This window comes from Falco naumanni, chromosome 9 (assembly GCF_017639655.2).
Source record: "Falco naumanni isolate bFalNau1 chromosome 9, bFalNau1.pat, whole genome shotgun sequence".
In the NCBI taxonomy this organism is placed as follows: domain Eukaryota; kingdom Metazoa; phylum Chordata; class Aves; order Falconiformes; family Falconidae; genus Falco; species Falco naumanni.
The window spans coordinates 47,605,741-47,632,527 of NC_054062.1; the positions used below are offsets into that span (position 1 = coordinate 47,605,741).

The 26,787-nt window shown below is 40.3% G+C and overlaps 1 long non-coding RNA gene across 2 annotated transcripts in view; it reads left to right on the forward strand.

The window, feature by feature from the left end:
- LOC121094037 overlaps nt 1-26,787 on the forward strand; it is a 49,418-nt gene that overhangs the window by 16,471 nt on the left and 6,160 nt on the right. The window contains exons 5-11 of one of the 2 annotated variants that reach the window (XR_005829718.1): nt 15,967-16,081; nt 16,176-16,411; nt 17,667-17,836; nt 18,204-18,318; nt 18,584-18,808; nt 18,895-19,057; nt 21,830-22,037. This is a non-coding gene — a long non-coding RNA (uncharacterized LOC121094037). The remainder of the gene's footprint in view (nt 1-15,966; nt 16,082-16,175; nt 16,412-17,666; nt 17,837-18,203; nt 18,319-18,583; nt 18,809-18,894; nt 19,058-21,829; nt 22,038-26,787) is intronic. The other variant, XR_005829719.1, reaches the window with a different exon arrangement.

Consider the following 26,787-nt stretch of genomic DNA (forward strand, 5'->3'; position numbering starts at 1 on the left):
TGAGATAAGCCTGTACATCTAAGGTTTTCCCTGAGGACAAGACAGTAACAAGAATTTGCTGAAGAGGCCAGTGCTTGCGGGAGGGTAAGAGGCTGCAGGTCCAGCCATTATTTTTGTAGAGGTGGGAAATGGGGAAAATGCCAAGTGTTGCTCTAGGTCCAATGCAACCGAAGTGTAACATCGTTCTGCAGTGGACTTGCTGTGAAATGTATTCTTTGCAAAGGTAAAGGGCTTTGAACGACCAGTGGGTGTTGGTTGGTTAATTATTTGTTTTTCAAGGCTGACATTGATTGGGTGACTAGGCAGTAATGCTATAGTGAGAAAAAACTAAAACCTCTTTGATAAAAGGGAAGCGATGCTACCTGTGAAAACAGTTCTATTTGGAATTGTACTGTCTGATTACAGGTCATTTTTTTTCTGCCCCATTTCAAAAATTGTTTTGAAAATATTTCACTTATGTCTTTGGCATTTGAGGAGCCAAATTTGCTTTCACTACCAAAGACTTAGGTGAAGTTTAAGCCCAATGAAAAAAAAAGAAAGTTGTCTGAGGTAACATTATATTGAATATTTTTATTTCATGCTGACAACCTCCAAATGATGTTACTCTCTGATAGTGATAAACATGAACCCAAATCTCAGTTTTGTTGTTCTTTCTGTCAGAATTTCTCAAAAACTTTTTTCACAGTTTCTCAAACCTGAGCATGAAGTTTCAGCTGGACTGATTTCAATAGCATTAGACAATATACTTTCTATGTTATTTAAGTGGTATAGATTTCACCAAAGTTTGAACAAAGGTGTTGACTTGTGAACCGTCCAATGGCTCTGTATCTCTTTTATATGGATCTTTTGGTATGTTTTAACATACTAATGAGGTCTCTTGTCTTTCTGTCTTTTTTCCCCCTCTTATCTACTAAATCTTTACTGTATGCATCTAATGTTCTTAGATGTGTACTTCATTCCTTTTATGTCTCCCGTTTTCCTTAATACAGACCTCCTTTCCCTAGTGCCCATCAAGCAAACTGTAAATCCCAGACAAAAATAACGTGTGGGTGGCTCCTGGGTGCAGGTGGAGCTGGGTGGTAGCAGCCTGGAGCTGAAGCTGCCTTGTTGCAGGGTGGACCTCAGCTGGTGTCCATCGGTACTCCTCCGGTGGAGCACTGTGCTCTGTTTTCATTGCATTTCACTTGAGAAGAGTTTCTGTAAGGCATGTACTCATTCTGTGAAACCAGTCCCGGGTGTCTCACCCAGAAATAACAATAGCATTTATTCTGAGGTGACATCTGTGTAAAAACGCCCTGTTCAATGACACCACTGCCTTCAGGTGCCTCATTTCACTTTGTATTTGAACAGCATTAACTTGTATTTTTCCCATTCCATTTTTTCATGTCTTTTATTTGTTTTTCCACCGACAGGATCTGTGGAGTTTAAAGCAGATTTAAATCATCAAGATTTAGAGTGAAGTCAGTTCCATCTTCTCTTACAAATTTGTTTTTACCTGCATTAGCCTTCCCACTGATACTTTAGTTTTTGTCTTCAGCTCTCTTCCCAATTACAGACATCTAAATGAGATTTTTGCAGTATTTGAGATGACTAAGGTAGCACCTAGGCTACATTGTTCCACGTGTTTCTCTGTTCATCTAGACCGCTTCAGCATTGCATTTGCTGTCGTGCTGTAGAAAGAGCCATTCCACATTTTTAGTGCATCTTAGGACAGAATGACAAGTATTGTTAATAAATGACAGCACAGGCATCTGAAAGTTATTCTGGTTAATTTAACTACAGCAGGATAACGAATCTGAAAAATACAGAGGAGCCTTCCTTGGATTCAGGAAAACGTCTTTCAAGATTCACAAGCTTCCCTCTGCCTCTCCTCAGAAAACTGCCCAAAGGAGCACTCTAGTGTTTTGGGGTTTTTCCTCATACAAGTCTCTTAAGAAGCGGAGTCAGTGGGTCATCATCAGGTCAAGAGCCTTTGGTTATGAACACTGCCTTTCATTTGCTTGAGTAGGTGACCACACGGCCCTGCATAACATTTGGTACAGCCTTGTGTCACCAGTTGTTGGAAATGAGGTGACATGTTTATGGGTGGAGGTGTCAAGTGTGCAATTCTGTAGCTCCAGATTTTGTGCAGTGCATCATTTCTCCTTGCCCATCCAAAATCTCCTCAACAATGATACAAAATGACTTTGTTAAAGAGGTAGAAGGTGCTGAGTTTGTTTAAGGGCAATTGTTTTAAATGCAGTTGACCTGGACTATATGGGTAAAGATACACTTTTAAAAGCTTCTAAATAAGGGACTACGACAGTGTATCTTACCATTAAAACACTCAGTATGCCTAAGGTAAAAAGAAATAGAAAGTAAAAACCGTTTGAGTACCTGTCACATGAAGACCAAGGTATCTAGGGGAAAAAGAAGGACTGTGAAGTAGAGTGTCATTCATTAATCTATCACTATATGTCAATTGTTTTGGACATTCTTAAGAGAAATTATATAGGATGTTACCTGAAGATACACAAAAGACTAAAATACATAAGAAAGTTTACCTTTCGGGTGCATAGTGACGTTAAGTAAATATGTTCAGTTAGAAGCCTAGTTTCAGGGATATGGACTAGACCTGCCAGTCTGTGATAGCTGCCTACACCAATTCAGCATGACTGGAAGAATTTTGTCTGCGTAGAGTTGCTTATATGCAACTCTTCTGAAACTTCTATTATTACCACTACAATACCAAAAATCATAAAAGACGGGGAATTTAGGACTTCTATGCATAATGTACAAGTACATTAAAAGTCTTCACTCTTAGGGCTCACTGCTGCTTCGAATCGACTGAACTGGAAGCTAATGAAATACAATTTTTGAACAGAATGGCAGGAATGTGCTCTACAGAGCATTTGGCTACAAAGATGTACACTTCAGGGAATCTATTGTACCAAAAATATAGTTTCCTTTTTTAGCAGGCAATGGGGGGGGGGGGGGGGGGGGGGGGGGGGAAGTGTAGATTACTGTCCTATGGAAACTTTAGAGACTTGCTCTTCAAGGTTAGGAGCACGCTGGTAGACTTCTACAGTTACCAATGCCGTTTTCTGCGCAAAAAAATTCTGTGAAATATATTTTTCAACTTCAGAGTAGAGATAGGAATTATTGTGCTAGCCATTAACTGTTTAAAAGTTAGGATCCTATTTAGTCTAGGCAAAGGAAGGAGGTAGACACCAGTTAGTAACTCTTCCCACCTATTTGTAGATGGCTGTCTGAAGAAGGGGTGGGTACTTGAGCCCTCATTAATCTCTCTTCATGTATGAGAAGCAGGGGACCTACCATGTTGTTAGGCAGAGCATTGGAAATATGAAGTAAAGTGTTTATTTTCCAAAAAGCAATTAGGTGCTAGTGAGGTCCTGCCTGTTTTGGGCTCTGCTTCTAAAGGAACTGTTTAGAATTTGGCAAGCGCTGGCCTGTCCGATGAATGATGATATTAAAAAATAAAAGCATTGAATTTGGAAGGCAGCATCCAAATAACTCCCAGTGGTTTCTAAACCATATCTTGAAAAAAATCCCACCCTTATGCTGCTCCTGGGATAAAATTAACAGAGTAAAGTAAATTAGTACTGTCCACTATAACCCTCTGACTTCCAGGTCCCTTCCAGACCACTTTGCAAGTCCAACTTAGTCATTACCTCATGTTAAGAATTCAGAAGGAAACTGAGTACAGCCTCTGTCTACATTAGGCTAGATGTATTTTGGGTCTGTTTTCCTATGTCCTGCTTTGATCACTTATTTTGTTTGCTTCACAGGATAACAGTAATTATTACAGAAGCAAAGTGAAATTAAATCAAAGTTTTTCCAAAAGGTTATAGGAAGTAGGGACTCATAGCCTAGGAAACTTTACCCAATTCAAGTCAACTACACAGCCTGTGACCACAGAAGTGTTTTAGGAAATTTTTTTTCATTTGTCTTAATTTTATGTATCATGAGGTGCTTAATAAGATGCCATGTGTAATGCTGAAGTGACCCGCTTCTACTTTACAAGTGCAATTACCTAAAGACAGGCTGGGTTTTGTGCAGTTTTCTGTTGGGACGTTGAGGAGACGGCAGGTGGTAAAGCAGCCGGTGCCAAATCTTACAGCACTGCCCTTCTGGAAAGTAAAGTGGAGGTGAAAAATGTTACTACATCTCTGGGTCACCTTTCCCCTCTGAGCCTCCCACTCTGGAGGGAAGCCTCGTCGTTCAAAGGCTCGCATTGTACCCGTGGCCTTTCTAAATAACATAAACCACACTCTGCTTCAGTGTGGGTGGGCAGTTAAAGCTAAGGTAAACAACCCGCATTGCCAAGCAATATTATTTTAAGCAGTAGGCAAGATGCATTTCAACAGATGCGTTTCAAAAGGAATAACCACAAAGATATGGGAAACACCTGCGAGCCTTTGTTGTATGGGACTCTACGGTGGGACCTGATGGGAGTGCAAAGCCCACCTGCAACTTCTCTGCAAAGCTGTCGCAACAACATCTGCAAGGCAGGGGAAAAAAAATGCACCTATTGAGGGGGCATGTTTTGTTTGTGAAAATGAACATGGGGGCACACAAGAGCCACTGTAAATGTGAATGCAAATTGTCTCCCTGTTATTATTGGGGGAAGATGGGGTAGAGAATGGGCCAGAGGGGGTGGTTGTCACCTCCAGCCCAGCCCAGGATGGCACACCTGCAACCAGTTGTTTGACACAGCACCGGCTGTTTACCCAGTGTGTTTCCAGATCTCAGCCTCAAGATTTACTTACTACAATCCCCACAGGTACAGCTGTGCTTCACAGATGTCAAATTAACAGCACATTCTTGTCAAACGCACCTTGTCTTGGCTAGTTGCATGTGATGTCTTGAAAATATCATCACCTTGAGTAGGGAGGGGACAAACTTCTAATATAGGAACAAGTAACTTCGTATAACAAGTTTATAATCTTTCATAGATTAAGGCCAGAAGGGAATATTTGACATCCTATGTAACACAGGGCAGACTGCATTATTCCACAAAACGATGTATTTTAGAAAGACACCAGCTTTTGTTTAAAAAGTTTAAGTGATGGGGAAACCATGCATGGGAAGTCATTGCAGTGATTGACTGCTATCGAGTAAAAGTCATCACCTTTTTTCCAATTTGAATTTATGTAGCTTCAGCTTCCAATCTTTCAGTCTTACTATGGCTTGGCCTGATATGTTTTTTTAAAAATCCTCAGATATTTTTTTTTGTATCCATTTCACTCTAGATTACGGTCTAGCTAGTGGCAGGTCACCTTTGGAAGCTTGAATACATGTAGTATCTAAAATTATTCCAAATTGTCTACAGGTTGTTGTATTCTTTCATCTGCCTTTTGACCTGGCTCTGATGTTTCAGTAACAGTAGTAGTACATACAATTCCTCCAGATTAGGTCTTTTAATTTCTTATTCCTTCTATGTTTCTTTATAAACTTGCCCCTTGGTTGTAACATGGTTGACACCTTCCCAGCTGATGAGCTGCCGTGAGACACAGCACACGTCCCCTTCTCCCCGGGCCCCTGGGTGTCCTGATCCTCATGAACACAGCCCAAAGTACAGTAAATTAGAATAAATGGAATTGCACTGAAGGAGCCCCATGCCCCAAAAGTAGGTCTTCTGCTATGAGAAGGTTTGACTTAACTCATCTAATCTGTAACAACTTAAGGAAATGCCACGGTTATGTACAATACTATTTAATGTCATTGCATCCCTATAAAACCCATCACAGCAGTGGTCTGAAGACGTGGCAGTATTACAGCTTGGAGCTGTAGAGGTCTTGGACCACAAAGTGCGTTTGTTTTGTCAAAAGCCTTTTCCTGGACTCTAGCTGCAGGCTCTAACAAGTATTTGCATCATATTTTACCAGCATGCACGGCCTTTCTCTCTCCGTGATCCAAGCAAAGTGGAGGTCATATAGCTATGGCTGATATGGGAGTAATTCTAAGTGGGAAAAAAACCCTGCAGAGAGACTGGAAAAGGGATGGTAATGTGTTATATTTGTCTACAAAACCACTGTGTAGTCATGCCCCAAGACTAAAAGATTACAGGAAATACAAAAATGCATCACTACCCTGCACTGGCTGAAGCTAATCTGCATCTCTATAGGCTTAAACAAACACTTGGTGGAAAGACTTGTTGGATGACACCCAGCTTGGGGCTCTTGTCAAGAAGTTGCTGTACAGATTTTGCCATCATAGAATCATAGTCATTTAGGTTGGAAGAGACCTTTAAGATCATCAAGTCCAACTGTTAACCCAGCACTGCCAAGTCCAGGACTACTTATGTCCTCAGTGCTGCATCTACACATCTTTTAAACACCTCCAGGGGTGGTGAATCCACCACCTCCCTGGGCAGCCTGTGCCAGGGCTTGACAAAACCTTTTGGTGAATTTTTTTTTTCCTAATATCCAATCTAAACCTCCCCTGGTGCAATCAAGACAGTGATCTGTGTCCTGCATCCACTTGGACTCAGATCTGTTTACTTTCATCTTTAAATAACCTATTGCTGCTCGTTAAGGGGGTTTCCCAGTCCTGGAGAAGTGGAAAGGTAAGTGGGGTTCTGGCTCACATACCGTGAGTGAGGGTTTTCAACATTTACATTATACGATCTTTGCAGAGAGCATGACCCAGAAAATATCAGGCTTCACCTTTGCTGAGCTCTCAGTGACAGGCAGTAACACACGCATCTTTTCAGGGCTAAACTGGATAGGTTTGATCAAGAAATAATTGCAAGGTAATAAATAGGGACTCCTAGGATGCAATTTTTACAGGTTTGCTTTTCACAAAGCACATTGTAGCACACATCGCTGAGCTTCTACTGTTTTATATGTTTCCTCAGCAAAAGAAAGATCTCCTCTCTTCATTGGAATAACATAAAAAATGTAGAATTAAAAAGCCTAAGGACACCATCTGAGGTTGAGGGAACATTTATAAACCCTGGGATTTTTACAGGTTTTTAAAAAAATGAAGATCATATGTCTAACTGTTTGTAGTTTTCTTCCATGGGTTGTTTTCATAGTGAAAAGTCAACTTAGGAAAATGGCTCTATATTGAGATTTCATTGTAAGAAAGAAGAGAGAAGACAGGGTGTATGTCTGTCTCCCACCCTAGGACATGGGTTCAAGTCATATATTGTGGTTTGCTCAAATGTTGTTGCTGTCCTACAGGAGCCAGGGAATTTTTCTTCTCAAAGTTTCCTCTCTCAGGTAGTCTCCCCACTTCAGTTATATGGAAGAAAGGAGTGCAGTGCTATGCACCTGTGTCCTGCAAAACACTACTGACTTTGCAGTCCAGGGACTGATCTCTCATAAGACAGAGATTAATTCCGATGAATTCCATGCCCCAGCTGTAATGAGACATTACTCTTGTCTTACTTTCGCTCCTGGCATGATGTGACTATAGGCAGCGTCACAGTTGGTGCCGTATGCCACAACGAAGGCAGGTCAGAAAAGAATAATAAATCCGAAAGCATGATGAAAAGAAAATAAGAGGATTAACCTATTTCTTTACCTCTTTACATTCTGCAGATTGTGCTTATATTGTAGTCAGTGACATGATAATCATCTCTGTCAGGGAGAAGAAAGAGTTACAGGGGACGATGCTCTGGGGAAATGTTGCTTTGCTTAAGGAAAGCTGATGTTGTATTAACAGAATCCTGAAAGTTTAATGGCTGCACTCCTGCTTTAAGTGCAGTGGACTGACTTTGGCTTAGAAGACTGTAGAAAATGGCAGATTTCTGCTCATTACGCTACTGATAAGCAGAGAAGCTACTTAAAATGTTTTCTAAATTCTTGTTCTCTGACAGGTAACTGATTGCTCTTTTTTGGATTAATGGACCATTAATACAGGCTGTCTCTGCAGGCTCAGGGTCTGTTCCTTTCCTCCTGGCAAGCTGTAGCATGATACAAGTATGCAAGTGCCAAAAGTGTCTTTTCCATCTTTCTTGGTGTCACACAATAAAGTACTGGAATGCCAAACAAACAAAACACATCCCGTTGCTGTCAGAAGCCTGTTCATGCTGCTACTAAAATCTGGAACCATAAAAGGAAAGGTCATTTCTGCATTTTGCACAGAAACTAATGCTTTTCTTATGTTTATCAAATGCACTGAGGATTCTGATCCTTAACTGGAGCTGAAATATAGAGAAATACTGAAAATGACAGCAGCACTGTTGGAAAGTAGCCAACTGACTTCACACTGGATTTTGAATCCCGTTTGGTGAAGGTCTACTTTTCTAATAACCTGTGCCTGGGGCTCACTGGAAGTCACGCATGGAGACCACTTGCCTTTTTCCCTACCAGCAATACTTCTCTTCTTTCAAGGATGACAGGCCAATAGCATCCCAGGGCGTGCTGAGCTGATGCCAGCACTATTTCTCCTTTGTGGATCAAATAGCAGGAATCGGAATGAACCTTCCTCAAATTCTCTTTCAGGATCTCCTCCAGGCAAAACTTTGAGGTTTGCATAACTCTGAAAAGTAATTTGACTTTCCTTTGGCAATGAAAAATAAGGCACTTATTTATGCCAAGCAAAAATATATTTCTTCTTAGTAGCATTTTTCAATGCTAATATGTCGTTTCTGTCTTGCTTTTTAATTTTTTAATTTTTTTTCCTTCCTCTTGCTGTAATTTTCCCCTCCTTTAAGGACATTTTTACGTATACTGTTTCAGGCATGCTGAGACAAGAGTAACATATTTGCAGTAGTTTATCAGAATGCATGAATTTGATGTGGTCAGACAAAACATTTTGGTTAGTGGTTTGAATGTGTTGTCGAAAACTGAAGTATATGAATAAATGGAAAAATCAATTTTCCTTTGTGTCTTGAAGTACTCCCAGAAGCCCCAATAAGGCCAATCCAAAAAAGAAAATAAGAATGTCACTTTGCAATTAATAGAAATGTGGTTTTAATGCAATGTAATACATTGTCAGAATAAAAGTAAAGCGGCTATCATCTTCATTTTTGATCAAGGCAAAGAATTTCTGTGATGCTTTTCATTTTCTCACACGTAATGTGATTTTTAGTTTGGAGCCAGCTTACAGCCACAGAGATGTCAGTAAGTGGTACCTTCTGTCATTAGAACTTTGTGCTAGCAGTTACAAGAAAGCTTAGTTCAAGATGTACAAGATCCTTTGGGCAGTTTCAAGAGACGGCTTGTGTCTCAAAGGTGGATGTTTATTTACTGAAACAAAAACAACAGAAAAAAAAAGACTAAGAAAAATTCACATATGTCTTCTCAGTGGTAGAGCTGTGACTGCTTCTTGCAATGGTTTTTGTGGTGGATTCTTTTGAAATTCTTGAATGTAGCAAGCTCTATAATGATCATCTCAAATTTCTGGTGATTTTCTAGTGTTCTGGTGTGTTTTAAAATATCACAGAGATGCCTTGCCTTGAAACAATCATGCTCCCCTCATTCATGCTTTAATCTTTTTTGGAAGAGGAAAGAGAAAACAGTCTAGCTGTACATTATGCATTTAAATCAAGAAATGTCAGAGGGGCCGTACCAAGAGGGGAGCTGCCAAGACAGGTTAGAAAGAGGTCAAGCTGGATCACATCGATCACTAGTTACAGCTTTAACCGCACGGAGGAAAATGGCTACGGCACGACGCTGGCAATGCACGGCTTTGGCCATACCTCTGTCAGCTCTGTGGGTGATGGAGCACAGGTTGGAAGTCCTTGATGTGAAGTATGGTAATGCCCTGTGGAGTTGAAGTTAATAATACAGAGAGGATCAAGGGAACAGAATATTAAACAAAAGGGGCAGGTTGAAGTGATTTATAGGGAGGGCTGAATTTCTCATTACTATGTAATGGAGAAAAAGTTTTTAGAGCACCAGAAGTTTTTAGGCTTTCTATGGCTAGAGGTGAGTGCTTTGTGGCGAGATGAGTAGGCAGAGGATCTCCTCGTCTTACATTGCATAATTATTCCGTAGTGAAAAGCATCTATTCTCTTCTGTGTGCTCTCTTCAGGCGTTCACGCTCTAATCCTCCTCATAAATTAAGAGCCAGTAATCACCTACTGCTCTTCAAAGTTTCCTGCTCCTGTTTGATGTCATTGTGCTTAGTTCATCCTTTACACCAGGGTTAAGCCTGGCTTGCTTTTTTTAGTGCTGCCCCTATTTAATCTTCTTAATTTATGTGATGTGCTGATATTTGTTTAGAACTCTAAAATAGATTTACATAGTAAAATGGAGATGTCACTGAAACAAAGAGAACCTCTGTTAATAAGAACTGGAGAGTAATCTTTCTGTCTTCTCTAAAGAGATCACATTCATGAAGAGAAACCGTGTAAAGAGGAAAGGCTTCACTTTGTGCAAGACTGTTTTTTAAAGAGAAAATGGAACCCAGGAACAGATTTTTGGTATCATTTTCTGGTATTGCATAGCAAATGCAAAGCATAGAACTCCATACATGTTGGCATGTATGACATGGCCGAGATGACATGATCTAGAACATCTGTGTACTATTAGATTCCATTGATTCTTATTTTTATTATAAAGAGTATGTTTTCAGAAGCAAGAGATGCATCATTTATTGACCACACAAGACAATTTTAACTCTCCAACCCATAACAACACTAACTGAATTAAAGACATCACTCAAAAGTAACTTCTCTTTGTTTTCCTGCAACCAGACAAACCTTAGGATAGGCAGCTATATCCATTTTGGGGAAGATGATGTCAGAAGGTACATTGACAACTCATTCAAAGGTCAATCCTGTCAACTCTTATGGCTGACCAGGCTGCAACGCTCATGTGCATAGCTGGTGGTGTAATCCAAGCTTGTGACAAGCCAAGCAGGACTTCTCTGGAACCCAGGTTAAGTATAATGTTATAGAATGGTGGCAATGGAAGAAAATGATGTAACAGGGTTGACCTTAACCATGAAACGGATTTCTACTGGTGTGTAGGAACTTCCAGCTTAGTCTTCTGGTGTAAACGAACCTCTCTACCATACAGCAGCAGCTGGTTGCTCCAGTGGCTCTTTGGCTGGCGATCCCTGTGCAGTTGTTATATAGGAACATCCCTGTATTCCTGACATTAATTCCTTTGTGCTTACTCAGTGCCCATGTATATACCTTTGGTCGTTTAATAAGACCGAAGGAGCCGTTTTGTCACCTACCCAGTATCACCGCAGCCGAGTTTACAGTCAGTCTGGTGGAGAAGCTGTGGATAAAATTTGTCATTTGCCATTTCTCAGCTGGGCTTCCTCATCTGAATAGCAAAAAAACTCAGGCTAAGCAAGGTCATTTAATGGGAGTTATGAAACTCTAAAAGCAGGCTTAGACCATGATCACCAACTAAATTTATTGTAACTGTTCAGATTAAGGAGACGTTACTTAGATTAGCAGTCTATGAGGTTTTGTGGATTGGAAGGATTGTTCGCTGTTGTGTTTTGCTTAAGAATAAATGAGAAAGGATATATCAATTAAGCTTATCAGCAGTATTGTTGGGAGAGATGGAACTTGAAGTGGCGAAATAATAGCCCTCCACCCAGGATCCTCAAAGGAAATAAATTAAACTGCCAAAAGTGTGGCTTTGGCCGCAATGATTGCACTGATTTTAGGTTGCTCGTCAACAGAGCTTTGCTGGTTAGGCCTGGATTTCTTTTCTGTTTTCCTAACCAATAAAATTATGCCAGCAAAACTTTCAGGTTTTAGACAGGATCTGAGTGATGTATTTCAGTTGAATGATCTCAGAATTTTTTGTGTGTCTCTGTCTCACAAATGGCCTTTTCAACACCAATTTACCAAAGCTGGTTTGTAAGATCATTAGACCTTTGGTTGGTTTTATATATAATTTTGTAAAACAACAGCAACATAACATACAAAGGCAACCCTATTCCTCTAATTGACTCTGTGCCTTTCAGATATCAGCGTTTCTGAAATAACCCTCTTAACACTCTGCATTTCTCAAGTAACTGTTCTTATATGTGACAATTAGTTCTGGAAAATATCAAGAATTACAGACTTCTGGGTTCAACTCCTGTGGGGCAGTAATGGAATTCTTAGAGATCAGCAAAAAGGGAGAATCATGGGGTCTTCAGAAAATAATTAGATAGTTGATGGTGATTTACTGAGACGATTTAATTTTGTCAAACAGAGAAGAAATGAGTTTACCTCAGTGGATCCAGTTTAGTGTGCTGGTTTGCTCAGCTTTCTGTATTCCTCTAGTCCAAACTCTGTGTGTGTTTTGTGTGACTGATTACACATGAGAGCAGCTGCTGAAGTTTCTTTGGATACTTAGTTACCTTGAATTTTCCTATGAAAGAATTCAAAGCTATCTGGGGTCCTAAATCACATTTAAATAACCCAAGACTGTGATTCAGCTGATTCAGGTCCATTGCACACCCCAAGTGGAAAAGCCTCACACAGCCTTCTGTCAAAAACACATGGAGAAAATGCGGTGGGAAGTGGAATGATTAGCGGTAATCGGCCTGTTTCAGCTCCTCTGAGACCAGCACCAGATTCCTGCCCCACGGGAGCTACTCAGATGACGACAGACAGAGTGCCTGAGTCTCAAAGTGCTGAGCATCTGTGATCCCATCGACTCGCTTGAAAACGTAAGTCCTCAGGTGTCCTGAAATCCCCTAAGTTTTGCAGTTATTTGGTTATTAAATTCCTCATGCATGGGCTATGTGCCTGGTTTTGTTCTCCAAAGAGGCCACTCTTTTGGAAGTCAAAGGCTCAGGTTTGTACTCCTGTAGCTTAAGCCATCCTGCCCATTAACCCAGCTTCACTTCTTTGGAAGAATCTGCCCTTTCCTATGATCCCAGTAGATTTTCTCTTGCTGTCTCATTATCAGCTTTCTCACATTCAATAACAAGAGCACAGTAGGACCTTTTTTACTCTGCTAACACTAAAAATGAGCTGTCAATCCTAAACCATTCCCACTTTATTGGGGTTGGAACTAGGCAATCTTTAAGGTCCCTTCCAACCCAAACCATTCTATCATTCTATTATTCATTCATGTTTTCTCAAAGCCATGTCTCCAACTGTAAATTCTCCTTTGTGCTTGAATTTGCTGGAAGCCTGGGACCTCTCGCCTGGGCACTGCGCTGCTGCCTCTTACACAAGGATCCAGTCCCTATGCACTGGAGCAGAAATTTATCCTAGGGATGGAAAACCACATCAGGAACAGAAGAGCAAGCCTCTTCTGCTGGTTGGCACCCCACTGAGCTGGTATCCCCAGGCCCGGTCACCTTAGTATAATGATATTTCTAGTCAGACCACAGTGTTGTGTCCACTCCTCCCCTGTTTTTTGCACAAGGACCATTGCCAGGGCCGAAGGAGCTGGTCAGCTCCTGGCTCATCCCTGATGTGATCCTCTCAGGGCTGCTGAAACAGGTCAAAACTGTGTCCGCTTCGTTGTGGTCTTCACCGTGAGCATCTCAGCCACACTAATGGCTCTGATGATTGCTGCCGCTGGGCACTTGGTGCCTAACGCTTTGTTATAGTGGCTGCTCGATACAGGCTTAAATTAGCATGTCTAGTGTTAGACTGAGCGTATTTATCTTGGGCTAGCATGACTGCAGTTAATAATCGTGCTGTAATTGAAACTTGCCTTTGACATCACCTTCCGACTGACTAATTGGATTGTGTCTAGTTATTCTCTGCAAGTATTTTTTTTCTGTCTTTTCTGATCAGCCTGAAAGGTAACCCCCCAGCAGTGTCAAACCCAAACCAAATTGACCTGTCACAGAAATTGAGGCACGAGTTCAGTTTTTACACTAGAGACCTTTCTGAGCGAGTTAAGCAAACGAGGTGAAAGTTTGTGCTTTGGTGTATGGTGGAGCCCAGTGACTTCTTGTGTCACCCGGGATTTTGGAAGTCGGTTTTGTTGTTGCTTTGCTTTCATCATAATTACTTCCATCAGGACAATATGGGGTTTAGAGGCTTCCAAATCAATGTTAACATTATATTCTCTCACCATATGTAAATGAACATGCGAATTCTGGAATATTAAAATGATGTTCTTGGGGTAGTTTAGAGTATGCAACACACCCTTCATAATGCTATTTATAAACATGGAGAGAGAAGTGAATGTCTCAGTTAAAACAGCCAGCTGACTATGTGGCTTACGACGTATAAAGCACTTCCCTCATAATGTTTGCATTTGTGGGAATATTTCTTTTTCCTACACTTTGTCATGCACTGATTTTAAATGACTGATCTCTTGCACGATAGCTTATGTGGCTGTGATACAGCTGGCAGGCAACCTAAGGCATTCTTTAATTTTTAAATAAATAAGTTAAAATAACAGTGATTGAAACTGCGGCTATATTAAACTTGATATAAATAACCTGACTTACAAAAAAGCAGCTATAACTTTATAACTCGAAGTCACCTACAGATTCTGTTTCACTTCATCCATTATTCTAAAAATGTTTGTAGGGAAAATGGACTAGATGACTACACGTGGTTTTTCTTGGAGGGACAGAAGGGAATTTTTGTCCCTGAACTCACCTGTTAATTTCTTAAAACTGTAAAGAGCAACAGGACACCATGTTGCTCTCTATACTCGCAGACTACCTGAATAATACAGAGATCAGTTTCAATGCTGAGTCTGTTTTTCCCACTGCACTACAAGAAGCATGTGATATTTCCACTAAATGCCGCATGAATTCACAGCTGGTGTAAACCAGCAAATTTCCATTCACTCCTTTCTTGGTGCAGTGTCACTTTGGGAAGTGCCTGTCATTGTCATCAAAAGGCTAAACAACAAGAGATCAGCCAGCATCCTCAGACACAACTGGCTCCCTGTAACTTCCGTGGAGTGGTACCATGCATGCTTTTTGTGTGAATTTATCTTAAACAACTTGAAGTGCGTGGGTTTTTTTCCTTATTCCAGAAATGGTATAGCCATGTCATATATGCTAGAGAAAAAAATATATTACCATTTAAGTAATATATGTATTACTTGACACAAGTGCTATTTCAAACACGTGGCATAAATCCATGCTTCTCGTCTTAGCAGCTGAAGCAATCCCAGTCCTCCTGGGAGAAATGGAAGTCTTGGCTAACCCTACCATGTCCTGTACCTCCCACTCCCACCCTTGGAGTGGGGTGAAAGGATTTAGGAGAGATTTACTGTGGCAACAAGCCTAAGCCTATCTATTTAATTCCAGAGCTATTTTCCTTTTTGCAAAAGGAAAGCACACAGCCTTTCCTTGTGCTCCGCTTTGTGGTGTAAGACTTCTCTTGGTTAAAGCACTGTATAAATACAGGTCTTTGGTACCCATGCCACTGACTGGTTATACTGGTGGTCCATCTGCTTCATCTGCTACTGTTCCTGTTGTGATCTTAAAGGCTTGCCATCATGTGATACATTTGGGTGCTGTTAGAGTGATATCTGAGCTTGTTTCAGGTTAAGATTTTTCGTATCCTTTAAAGGGGTAGGATGCCAAATTTCCACCGTACCAATGAGAAAGTAACTTTTCCCCTTCAAAAGGGGTTTTTGTGTCCTCAGCTGAAGGATTTCACTCACACTAGCTAAAAAATTTCCAGCACAGGGACTGTTCAACGTATTTACAGGCAATGGTTACTGATCAGATGCCACTCTCACTGATGAACAGGATGAAAACAGATGATAAAATTCCTTTAATTAAAATCAATATGTGAGGAATGGCTTGACTTTGCAACTTTCAAGAAGGAATGATAGATTCCTTTGGATCCTGTAGCACCCTTTCAAGCCCCAGCTGCCCTTCTGTATGTAAGAAGCTATACAATAAAGGTCCATGTGTTCTATCTTGTAAATCATGTTGATTTCTGTCTCCTAAAACAAGCTTAATACTTGGCTGAAAAATTGCCTCTGTTAGTAATATTATTTGTAAAAAAACCAGCTGGGCTTACATGTATGCTCTCTTGTTTGAGTGAAAAACTATAAAGATGGCCTGACTGATTTTCTGTATGTCAGAGTTATTTCCTCTCTTCTCCATGTTTTCATGCAGTTTTTGGAATCCCTAAAGACTATGTATCTAACTGCAGCCGGCAAATACAATTCCTCCCCTTAAGCCCTGAAGCTCAGCAACAATGTTGTTTCAAGCACCTGGAAGCCAAGTACAGGTACTGTCATTTTTCTTCTGCACAATTTAATTTTTTCAGAGTTATTAATAACTGGAATGGTAGATTTCCATCCTTGTGTTCTGGTGTGTTTCAGTGCTTCCAAAAGGTCCTAAATGATGTAAAGATTGAGGATTCAGGAGGGACTCTTGTCTATTTCCACGAGGGCGGTGCTGGAGACATGTAAAAGCAACTCCAGAAAGACTGGACTTGTAGCCAGATGGGATGACAGATGGGTACCTTTTTTAAGATTGCCATGGGTAAAAAAGAGGACGAGAACCGAAGCTCAGCTTCAGATGCATGTTCAGCCTGCTGAGTATGAGGCTTTGAAAAGTATGATTTACTGATCTTATTGTGAGAACCTGCGCTAACTTTTGCTCCTGTATAGCAGAACTAATATGCACATAAACAGTGCAGCTACTTTCATCTTCTAAAAGGAATAATTTATAGGTTAGGACCTATAGATAACTTTATTATGCAGTCACCAGCTTCATGAAGTAGAATCTGCTTTGAATAACCATGACCATTCCATGGAGACATCTCACAGAGCGATCATTAAAACTCCCAGTCGCTTGACAGTTGCCATAAAAGTTCTTTGTCACACAGTAGGACTATGGTGCTGTGTAACTAAGCAGATGAGGGGGTGTTTTCTGTATTATTTTCCCTGTTTTGTAGCCTTTGGCAAGCACATTGCTGTTGACTGCACACCTATAATCCTTAGCAGAACTTGATATGCTAAATCTGTTTCATGTTCATCTAATCTATGCCATGATTAGTACTTGCAAGAACAGTACATGCCAGGAGTGAGTTAATGTTTGCATAAAAGATATAAGTTAATCAGAACTAAGCAAGCACAAGGCTACCAAACTGACTTGGCTGGTAGACAGCCTGTTAACGTAAAATGCAGACCACGTTAATTGTTAAATATGCTGATCATTCTTTCCAATCCTCATCAAAGTGAATCCAACTTTAGAGCAAAGGAATTAATTCAACTTTGTCTTAAACGGCGATAGTCCTGTTTTCATGTGTGGGTATTCCTAATCTTCCTGTCTCCCTTCTTATTATTTGTATGCACTGTTCCATTTTCTGGAGACAGCAGATGCTGCCTGAAGCATCACAACAGAGCACACTGGCTGCTGCTCCTGCTCGGCTCTAGGCTGGTTGTGAGCTTACTGTGTTTCCCTGCAACTGCACAGAGATACCCCTTTTCTGCAATACTTCTAAGAAGTGGCTCTCTAGTTGTTGTTGTTTGGGAATTAATACTTAAAGGATCACAAAGTTCGTTGCACCGAACACGGCAGCCTAAACAGTTTTAAATTTTGTGAACTTCAGAATATTATCAGACCCAGCTGAATGTCTGGGTGCCTTACAACTTGCTACATTCAAGTTTAGGACATGTTCTTTGGTGCAAATCTACTAATGTAATGGTAGGAACTTCTTTAGTTTTAGGTACTTGGAGCGATTTCTTTTTGGACTACAGATGCTAACAATGATTGCAAAAAAAATAAGTCATGTCTTTAATTTGTTGTAAAAATAAAATGCTCCTCCCTACCTTTTAATAACATGATACTCTGTGCTCTTTCCATAGTTCTATAAATGGTCTTAAAAAGAAAACTCTGAATCTGTGAAATGTGGCGGGTTCATTAAACATCTGGAAGTACTCTCATGGCTGTCATCACTTGCTTTCAAGACAGTGAAAAACTAGGCTGTATGATTTCTTGATATTCATACAAGGAATACCTAGTAACATCATGGTTGGTAAATAAAATATTAAATTTTCTACACTGGAGATCGATGTTTTAAAGTTTGGGTTTGGGCATTTCCTGAGGGCCTGTTACTGATGCATAATGTTAGGGGCTATTTGTTTTTACTTTGTAACTAGAGGAGGCAATCTAATGCTCATTAGGTAATCTTTATTGGACCATCTCTGCCGTATTTATACCGCATAGTACCCTTATTACATGCTTTGTTCCATTTATTTCATCTGTTAAAATTAGATATTTCCACTGTATTCAAAAAGCATCCATGTTCTTGGCTAGCAGGCACAGAATTTGAAGTGAACCGCTAGAAACTGTTTCTAAAGCAACTTTTTATACAGTTTATTATTCCCATCTCTTCTGCTCAGGAGCAAGTGTTCACAATGCCTGTGGTACCAGTGTCCCCATGGAAAATCAAAGGGAAGAACACAGTGACAACAGTGGTTTTAAATCAAGTAAAAAACCCAAACCCCAAACAAAGAGGTAAGAAAGTAAACATTGAAAAGTTTCATTTTATATATGATTAAATATGAAGATTTAAAAAGCTCCATGTTTAAAGGGCCCTTTGCATTTTCCCTTTAGTAGTGTGAGGGGTTTTTTTGCTGGCTCTGGCCGCTTTTTGGATCTTCCATAATTGACTTAAAAAAAAAAAAAAAAGTAAGGAGAGAGAAAGAAAAAGAAAGGAAGCAGTTCTGAGCATTTTTAACAGTTTAATCCTCTCTTTTGACATTTGCTATGTACTCCCTAGATTTACAGTCTACTGTTTCAGAGCGCTGCAGTGAAATACCAGCTATTACAGAAGAAATAAGACATTAGGTCACAGCTATGTGACTCAAAGAAATGGCTGGAAAAAGCAAAGCACTTTCGATTAAATATGTGAAGAAAACAAAGAATCGTCCAGGCACCTTCATATAGAAAATGTCCAGAGGTTTACGCTGAAAGACACTGCTTGTGCCTTTTATGTTAAATTCAGGTTTAAAATGTTTTTTGTTTGGTTTTTTTTTTCATTTTTCAGAAAGCAACAAATACAGATTAAAAGTGAACATTCTTTTTCCACAGGTATTTCAGGGGAAGAATCTTCTCTGCATTTTAATAGATGTGCTGCATTCACACAGCACGCAGCCTCCAGCGTTAGCACCGGCACTGCGGCAGTGCCCGGCATTTTTTAGGACCTCCTTTTCACACGCATCATTCGTACAGATAGCAGCTCTACTTGTCACAGGTAAAAGGTTGGTAGAAAACGCCAGCTTTTTTGCTAGATCCTGTTAGGATAAATTCAAGAGCACAGTGTTTAATAATTATGTACCTTTGGAAAAAGTGCCAAGATGAAATCAGTGAGCTAGAGGACAGTGAAGCGTAGGAAAAAATACCACGGGCATAAAACGAGGCCAGATGGGCTTGACCTTCACAGCTGTGTGCTGAACCTCCTGCTGAGGCAGGCTGCTGGGCACGTTTGGAACGGGGCAATGACCCTCCGTTGATTTCACAACAGTCGTCAGACCCAGCTGATGTTCTCGTGTCATAGTTTAACCAGTGAGCTGGAGGTGGCAGTCTCCATGTTGCATGACCAATATAAAAAATAGCAGAGACTTCCTATTTGTCTGTGCAGCCTTACAGCTTTCTGTACCGAGCTTTTCTCCTGAAGGAACTAAGATAAGCAGATCCAGTGGCGGTGTGTGTTAATCCTAATAGTTATTAGTTAGCATTAGTTAATCATTTAATAACAGTTAGCTGGAGACCTTTCCATGCTGTCAAATACAACAGACTTCACCAAGGTTATGAGGAATTCCTTCCAGTAATTCCTCCTGAAATGGCAGTAATGGTTCAGGATGTCATGACCTGCGTTGTGAACTTAACTCATAGCATCACTGAAAGAAGTTTGTTTGTAGAGATTTTCTTTGTATTTGGTATTCCAAACAAAGGAAATACTTTGTCATTTGCTTTCATTGCAACATTTTCTTGGGAGATTCATTTGTGTATTTTTACTTTCTTCTTGTTTGTATGTTCTCTATGAGGCACGGAAGAAATTTCAAAATGATGTGTGAACCAGGTTTTCCTTCTCAATGCGACATGCTAGCCTTCAAAGGACTCTCGTGTATGTGCATTTGGGATTGTATTGCTAGGCCAGAATTCCTTGGAAGTGGCCACAGATTCCAAGCTCATCAGTTTTGGGGTGTCCTTTTTGACACAAATGGCTTGGGATATCAGACAGTACAACGACTATTTATGTCCTTAGTATTTTCTTTTCTAAAACCTTCTGAAGACAACTATTTCAAATCTAAAATTCTGGATAAATGCATCAGTTGAAAATACTGGCTTAGCAGTACAGGTTTGTCCTTTCCAGCCGCAATATGCTATACTATCTCTGAAGTGAATGATTAATTAGATATTTTGATGTGTTCTCATGGTGGTTTTGTAGTTTTATGTTCCAATGAGGACTTATGGTATAAAACTTACAGAAGCTTTCCCCTAACCATTTGGCAAAAGGCCTGGCAAGGGTGATTGCTCTGTTCATTCTTGATGCAGCACTCCGTAGCAGTGCAGGGGATATGCCTGTGATAGGGAAGTTTTTCACGAGGCTCCCAGCTCACTGTATGTGTTGCACAGTGTATGGAAGGGATTTGGATCCTTTACCACAAGCAGCCACTTCAGGGTTTTGTAAAGCACTTCAGCTCTGACTATGGACATAAATGTTCTCCCCAAATTATTTTTTAAATGAACATTTTGGACAGAAATGAGATGAGCTAATCCTTATAAATTATATGCCATACCAAGTAGAATGTGACATATTAAAACTTTGGAAGCCCATTAAGGTCCATGACATTTAAACCTGTTTAATTTTTTGAAACAGGATTCCTCTCTTATGAAATAACCGTCAGTTCAGCTTTTCCAGCATTATACCTGTGCGTAATGGAATCATCCCTCAGCATGACTGGTGATTGTCCAGGGCTTAATGAAGGAGGTTCTAGCAATCATAAAACCTGATTTGTGAGCAAACAGGCATACTTCAGGAGAGCCCAGCTCTAGCTTTGTACCACATCAGAGAGATAATTTAACAACCCAGAGCTGGAGACTTTGGTGCTCCGATACCTGAGCTGACACTAATCAGATTGCTCCTTTCAGCTGGCATCTAAGGCTTCATGTCTCACCTGAGCTTTAACTTGGGATTTGTTGTGCACTTCCCAACTGCATAGTATGGATGGGCCTTGTTAATTCCTGGAAATAGTATCAGCCAGAGAGCAGACCTTAAAGAAAACCATTTTCCAGGTTTCAGAGATTGAATTCGGTCTCGATTTGTGGCAGAAGTAGCAGCAGAATAGCAAGATTTCTATTCAGTCTAGAAAAATCGTTGCTTTTAATTAGTGACCTAGTGCTGTATTTGGGACCTATGGCATTGTGGTAGTGTAACAGGGATTTCTGTTCCATTTTATTCCACACTGGCCCCCTAATTAAAAGGTGTTCATCCAACAAAGGAAACTAGGAAATTATTTGTGAAAAAGGGGGGTGGCTATAAATGCTTTTTGGGTTTTTTTAAAAACTTTTAGGTGGTAAAATGGAAGGGTACTGTACACTGGGAAGGTGACGAAGAAAAAGGATCCTGGAAGGACATAGCCTCAAAATGAAAAAAATAAATCTGGTAGAAGGAATTTGACTGTGCTACTGTTTTGCTATATCTACATATATATATATATATATATATATATATACATATATATATATTGACATATATATCTATATATGCTATACATCTCTTACGTTGATGTAAGTAGAATGCAGTTGGCTGTGGAGCATCTCGATATATGCTATAAATATCCCTTATGTTGATGTACATAGAAAGCAATTGGCTGTGGAGCCTTCCGACAGATGGTGTCTCTGAAGGGCTTAACCAGAGCTGTTAACCAGGATAACCCAATAGACAGAAACATGGAAGAAGGTTCTTTGATGTAATGGGGCATCTTGGCTTGGGTTATTTATTTTTTTTCCTCTCCCCCAGTCCTGAAGTTCTACAACATCAGGGTGAGATCCCTGAGGAAAGGATACTGAACAGAGGAGGAGGATTGCAAAAGAATGTGACTGCGAGTGTGTGCCAGAGAAATGGGAGAGAGTGCTGGAGTCTGCACGTGTTCAGGAAGACGAAAGCAGAAGAGCCTGCCATGGGGGACCACAGCCACAGTGTCCTGGCTTGTGACATTCAGTTCCAGGTATAATGCAACCTGTTTGCGATATTGTGATCTACCAAGTGAATAGAATTGAGCAGCTTTTTAAGGTGTGTGTAACAGCATGGTACAGTCAGACACAAGTGAAACCAGTCTCAGCTCACCGTCTGATCTAGCCTGATGAACAGTGACCCAGTTCCTGTATACTCATTGGGCTGTGAACAGGTCCAAACTCACTCATGTATAACTTTGAATTAATCAAGTAGAATCCTCCAAATTAACAGATGTGTCCATTGTGTCTCCTGTTTAACTGAACTATTAGTAATTCATTACTTACGTAGCATCATTCAGGAATTGCAACATGCCCTGTTCTACTGAATTTTTCCTTGCACTGGCAGTAGGACCAGCATACCCCAGCAGTGCACTAGGTAATCCATTCACACGGAGGGCCTTAGCCATGACCCGCTTTGGCTCCAGAGGCACCATCACAAAATCCCTTGCCATTTCCCACCTGCTGTAAATGACACTAAAGATAGAGCTGAGACAACATTTTACTATAAAACTTAATTATAGGTCCATTTTTCTTCATTAAATTAATGTTAAACATCATCTATTACAGAGGTTCCATTCAAAGAACAGATGGGAAATACAAAGTAATACAGATACAGATTAAACAATATTGGCAACAGTTAATACATTTACACAAAACACAAAGCTAGTGTGTGCCAAGTGTTCTTTATAACTATGCTTAAATCATGGAAAACAAAATCCTTTCCTAGATTTGTTTTTAAATTTGTTCAGATGCAAAGTACTTCAGTGAATCTACAGGGTAAAGGGCTTCCAAGTCTATGAAACTTCAAAGTCCACTCTGTTAAATGTTTTGAAGATTTTATTGTAATTTCTCTTTTTACTGAGTTATGATACCAAACAAATAAATTGCTTGAGCTAGGAAGCCAAGCAGTTAGATCACAAGAATTACAGCTGAGGTGTCCGGGCTTTTCCAGTGGGAGGAACTGCTGCCTTAAGAATAGTACAGCAAGATTCTGTTTGCCTAAGAAAAAACCCAAAGAATTCAGCTTCTGTATGATAAAGTGTGAACTGCTTTGTGAAGGGACATGTTGCCCACACTGCAGCCAAATGCCTAAACACAGCCTGCATCAAAGCCCTTTCTTCTTCACATTTCTGATATCTGCTCAATAGCTGTTTAATTTCTTACTGTACCCACAGTGTCCATCAGCGTAAGAGCAACCAGCACCCTTGCCTGCACGACTGCTACTTTCCCATGGGCCTGGATGGGGCACGTAAGGGTCCAGTCCCAGAGGGTGGGCAAACAGTTTAGGACCACCCTGTGAGAGAATTTGTAGGGCAACAGAAAAGCGTTCCTCTCCCGTCTTGTTTGGTTTGACAAGTGACAGAAATAATCTTGGTAAAACCTTGATTTTTCCTTTATGCTGAAACAATATCCAAGGGAATTTGCAGACCCATTTACTGTAAAAAAGCCCCAGACCCAGCCAGCCTACGCTCTGCAAGACCCTACCCCTGTGCTTGCCACCGGCTGTGGCCGGGCGAGGGGGACAGAGGGAGACAGGCTGTGTGGGATGGGACCATGATGTCCACAAAATCATCTGCTAGATAGCTGGATCTTCACAAGTACTATCTGAGAACTGTAAACTCAAGCTCCCTTGCAAAAATCACAAACGCGAGTCAAAGGACCAGCAGTGACTCAAGCAGGGGAAGCTTGTCTTTTCTGGGGTTTTGTCCTTTAGCCTGCTCCTCTTATTTTCTCTACACTCTGTCTCTCTCTCATCCCCCTGTCTTTATTTGCATGCATTTTGAGGTATGCAAATTTATACAAACATATTTACACTTACAAAAACAAATCCTCTTGCTTTGAAAATATTAAGTATTCAAATATCTGGGGAAGAAAAGGCGGTGAGTGGATGTTATGCACTGAAACAAAATAAAGCAAGACAAAGAAACTCTAAATTTATTACCAAAGTAGAAATCCAGTGCCTGCAAAACAATTTAAGTATGGTAATAATTCCTTGAGGCAGATTATATGAGCCCCTTACACATGAGTTATACTTCAATAGTGACATGCAACTCAGTCTAACAAGGAGATACAGCTCCAGTGCTTAGAGTGAGTAGGCTCTACCTAGAAAATGTGCCTTCCTGAGTCACTGCAGCATCTAGCAGTATTGCTCTGCAAGTTTTCAAACACACAGAAACATGGAGTTCTCAGCTATATATATATTTGTGTGTGTGTGTGTTAATGATGAGATGCCACATTCTTAGAGGAAGATACAGATACTCTTTTCCAAAATACCTACAAATTTGCTGTGCATTGATTCAGAATATTCACCTGGGTGAAATCTGATCCCTAAGAAAAAATATCTGGAGTTTAGCTAGGCTGGCACTCTGATCCCCGTTGCACAGCACGACCACAGATGGGCAAGGACAGAGATACTCGTAGTGCTGGGAAGAGAGGGAGGGTGGGACCGTGGTGCAGCCCCCGTGGCAGCACACCTCACTGTAGTGCCTGATTGCTGGGTGACACTGAATCACTGTTGAGTTCTGGGAAGCAAGAGTCCAACTTCAAGGGCTTTCCTACCCCCCACCCTGTTTTTCTTCTCCCTTATTCCTTCTCCAGTTTGTGAAAGCCTGGCTTGAAATTTCTATTAATCCATTTTTCTTAGGTGGGTTTTTTATATATATATATGTAACATTGCACTGTTACAAATAATAAATTCTTTCCCTTCCTTACAGCCTCTAGCACATAGAATTTTGGCTAGCAGCTTGAATAAACATGTCCCTTTCCATCAAGGCTGCATAAACATATTGGGTGCTGCCTGATCCAAGACACCTTTACTCTTTCTTAGGCATTTGTACAGTCTACTGCAAGATGCCTTGGAAACTTCGGAGTTTCCAGCTTAACTGAAAGTGCGAACTGCAGATATTTAATGTATAAAAGCTTTTTCTCATGCTCTCTCCCTCTTTCTCTCTTACGTTCCACTTGGACAGCAATCTCATCATCATTTATTTTATATAAGCCCCACTTCAGAATGAAATAGGACTGTTTCTCTCCTCGTTTATTTTTTCCTGTCTCATCTTTGCTTTCTGTGCTCTTGGGAGGCTGTTTGTCCTGTTTTCCCACTTGGCATGGATTCAGAAATATATTTATTTTTTTTTAGTTGTCTCCAAGGCTACAATGCTAAAAGGCCCCAGAGGAGTTGGGTACTTGACTGGAAAGACACTAGCAATATCGAGGCCCTGCTCCTCCTTGTTAGAAGAAATACGTTTTGCTGGAATTTTTAAAGGAAGATACAGGGCTGTAGGCACCAGCTGCCTATGAGCTGTCTCTGATCCCTTCACTTCTTTTGAAAACCCTAACACATGCATTCATCTCATGATGTCAATTTTGCCGTGAGTACTTCATGACTAATTATGAAGGTCTAAAAGCCAGCTTGTGCTAGAGCTTTGCTCCTGAGACGTGAAGCTGCTCACTGACCCTGCGGTGCTCATGAGCTGTGGGAGTGGGACACTTGGCCCTGCCAATCTCTTCTAACAACCTTCAGCAGGAATGTGCAGTGCTGCTCTGGCAAATAACGTATCAGATGGAAGAACTGTTAGTATTTAAACTATACTAGAATTAACCCAATAAACGGGTCAGACCTTTTATCCAGTCTAGACTCTGTGCCATAGGTGCAGTTTACAAATGTTACAGTAATTTGGCTGATGATTCTTTCTGGATTTTAAAGCTGTTCTGAAATTTTCTCCCTGCTAGGACTGAGAGAAAAAATTGAGGATGAGAAATAAGTTTTTGAGAACCTTCTTCCGAGAAAAAAGTGGTCAGTTCAGGATAGAGATTTTGCTAGTGGTAAAAGAGAACAGACTAACGAATACCACTCCTGGCTGCATCGTGTGAGTTAAACAGATTTTGTTGCATAAGTAATTATTTATAGAAAGTAGAACAGATCCAAAAGACAGTCACACCCAAAACGAGCTTTGCACTGTGCACACATGTACAAAGGCAAAGTCTTTGCCCATATAGCAAACAATTGGGGAAAAAAAATTATTTCCTTGTCTGTATTTTTGACAACAGTGAACATTTCAAATGGAGACACTGAAGATTTAGTTTTTCTCCAGTGCTGCCTGCAATATCAAGATGTGCTTTTCAGTATAATTCTACCTTCATGGAACACAAGGAAGCATTTTAGATTTATAGTCACCCGACAAACTACTGGTGACACACTGACAAAAATAATTCATTTTGCTAACTGTCTTAACAATTTTTCTCACTTTTTCTGTCAATAGTTTTCTTTCTGGTTGCACCATTAATTGAACTTATATGTTGCAGTGATAATTAATATGTGTTTCATACAGTTTGAAACATGAACATTTCTGACTACTTGGAAACACTTCCTATTTTCCTGATTTTAATTAAACTATTCCATTTCATACATTTCAGTAGTATATGTTGGAGATAATCTGAGTATTTCTTATCAGAAAAGGAGAATCTGAAGCTTTTTAGGTTTCCATGTATAGAAGTAGTCTTTAAATTTTAAATATATCTAGATCATATCACCTTGGTCAGATCTACTCAAGGATGTAGACACCTAAATGGGATCTTGGCAGAATTTAGGTGCCTATTTCCAAAAATAGGACACTCCATCTTTTGCATAAACCTTCAGGTGTCCAAAATTATTGACACTTTGGCAACTGGCCCATTATTTTCGTCCTGTTGTCTTGTGAAAATGGAGAGTAGACCTCTGCACTGCTTGGGAGCAGAGATGCA